The sequence below is a fragment of the Alosa alosa genome, chromosome 13 (assembly GCF_017589495.1).
Source record: "Alosa alosa isolate M-15738 ecotype Scorff River chromosome 13, AALO_Geno_1.1, whole genome shotgun sequence".
In the NCBI taxonomy this organism is placed as follows: Eukaryota; Metazoa; Chordata; class Actinopteri; order Clupeiformes; family Clupeidae; genus Alosa; species Alosa alosa.
The window spans coordinates 28,683,149-28,685,648 of record NC_063201.1 but is presented as its reverse complement, the minus strand read 5'-3'; the positions used below and the strand labels follow the sequence as shown (position 1 = coordinate 28,685,648).

At 44.6% G+C, this 2,500-nt stretch overlaps 1 protein-coding gene across 5 annotated transcripts in view; it reads left to right on the top strand.

Moving 5' to 3' along the window:
* The window catches only part of LOC125306613 (sodium bicarbonate cotransporter 3-like), a 63,226-nt gene that overhangs the window by 23,811 nt on the left and 36,915 nt on the right, over window positions 1-2,500 (top strand). The window lies entirely within an intron of this gene.

The window sequence follows — 2,500 nt, the reverse complement described above, 5'->3', positions numbered from 1 at the left end:
GCTTACACATGTAAGAAAACCATTAGGTGGTTTAGTGAATTGGAAAATGTCTAAACCAGTCCAGTGCTTGTGAAGAGCAACTCAGTGGTGGTATGGTGATTCAGTTTCCTGTTTGTGTGAAATGCGGTGTTGACGTTATTAACAGACGTGGAAAGGGGAGGCTTGTATGGACTTCTCCACGTTCCACTACCAGAGTCTCTAAAGTGCTTTCCTGCCACGTGAACTCCAACAAGACTAACAGGATGCCAGGGTAGTAGATCAGTCGCCTCAGGCAAACCGCACACCTAGACAGCAGGCTTGTAGTAAATTATAGCGTATCGCTGTTCCACCAAACATAACTATACTGTTTGCTACAAATCTACTGAGAGAGGGAGGGAAAGAGGGAGAGACAAGTGTCCGTGTGACTGCCATGTAAGCAGTGTAACACACACCCCACCCCCAACACACACACACACACACACACACACACACACACACACACACACACACACACACTGTCTTTGAGAGAGGCCTGTGCAGAATCACTGTACTGTTGACCTCTCCGACCCTGAGCCTCACTGACTGAACAAGCACAACCCCCACACACACAGGGGCCCCCTCTTCTGTGGGTTTATATAGAGAGGTGCTTAAAACACACTGGTGTTTATACACAAACAAGGAGTCCAGACACGGTTTCCACAGGTTGGTGTTGGGCTTTTCCTCATTTGGGTAGACTCTCCGTGATTAACCCATTCGTGCTGGATGCTGCACGACGCAACATTCCATCTCCCGCCTGTTGCTGCATAGCGCAGCATTGACTCTCCCGCTGGTTGCTGCATAGCGTAGGTGTACAGAGGCTTAGATATTAAGGTTTTGGTAGACGTTGACAATTCTTAGTATTTTTTCAGAAAACCCTCAGGAAATAAGGTTGTTTAGTCTCGAATGCCATAGGATTCTATAGGCGTTTTTAGCAGGCATATTAGGAGTAAATGGGGTAAAGGATAAGGCTTTACTTTTTATCTTGGCCTGATATGACCCCCACATCTCTCGGCACAGGAGGTCTGTTTTCTTGGTATCACAGGGGCAAGTCTGAACTGGTCATACTCCCGTTCTTTCATCAATGTATTCCCTGTGTGTTGACTCATAGTCTAGTTATAGTTATCTATAAGTATTAGATAGTATTTCCGACGGACATTATGCAAATGAGCTCGTCTGAATGAAGCAAAGAACATGCTGTTTCTGTTCATGTGTGTGTTCCACCATGTTTAACCTGTTCAGCCACGCGGAGATTCTGTTAATTTGTGTCGGTGTCGTTCACACATAATGTCCGCATGTCCATATCATATCTGAATCACCCGAAGGGTCGGACCTCCGTTTGACAAAGATCCGCATATACTGCGGAGGACGTGTCTGAAAGCAGCTATAGTGTCTGCCACATACATCATCATACAGCTCATCTAATTATAAATACATGAGGATTGTGTGTGTGTGTCAGTGTGTCAGAATAGTTTTTTACTAAATGTAGGTCAGAGTATTTGAATTATTTATGTCTATCTGAACCACCAAATACACACTCACCTTTGTGTGTGTGACTGAGAGAAATGTGCCCCTATCTCTCACATGCACAATTAACACGCGTTGCAGACCCTCATTGTCTGTGCTCAGTGTCCTCTACTGAACTGAACAATGACTGATATGCTGAATTTGTCTGGGAAGAGTGTTACTCAGCGAGTGCTGTTCCCTATGTGGACACATTCCCTTCATCACTGAAGCATGTGTTGATGATTCTGTTCACCTTTTTATTGAATTGTATCCTGTGTCAGGAGAGAGTTTTTTTTTTGGGGGGGGGGGTTCTGTCTGTCTGTCTGTCCTCATTATAAACATACTGTATATCTGTTGTTGATCTGACGTGTTGGCTGTTTATAGGATCTGTGTCAGTCCATCTGTTTGTTCAGTCATTCCTCTATACATTCATTGAGTTTATATTGATCTGTGGGTCTCCTGCCATCCAGTTATCTGTGTCTGTCACACAGTCAGAATATCTGCCTACAAATTCCACTGTTGGTTGTTTAGCCTATATCTGTCTGTTGTCTAGGCTATATCAAGGATACAAGGATACAAGGAAGTTTATTGTCACATGCATATAGTTACTGGAAGTAAGAAATGCAGTGAAATTATGTCTGGTGTCAGCCTATTTGTGCAAAGTGGGGGGGGCAGTAGAACAGGGGTTTAGTAGATTAAGTGGCAAGGGCTGCATAAGAAAGGTGAGGGAGGATTGGGGGGGCACCAACAAGGAGCACCCAAGAGCAACTGTCTGTTGTTGACAAGAGCAATTGTCTATCTGTCTGTTTGCCTTTCACCTTTTTTTGACCTTTCCACCTCTGCTGACCTGTCAATCTGTCTCTGTCCATCTGACCACACATCCATGTATCCATCTGGTCATCTCTCCATTCATTCCAGCATCCATCCATCCAGTGACCATCAGTCATGAGTTCTTCCACTCACTTTGCTGCGTGTCTCT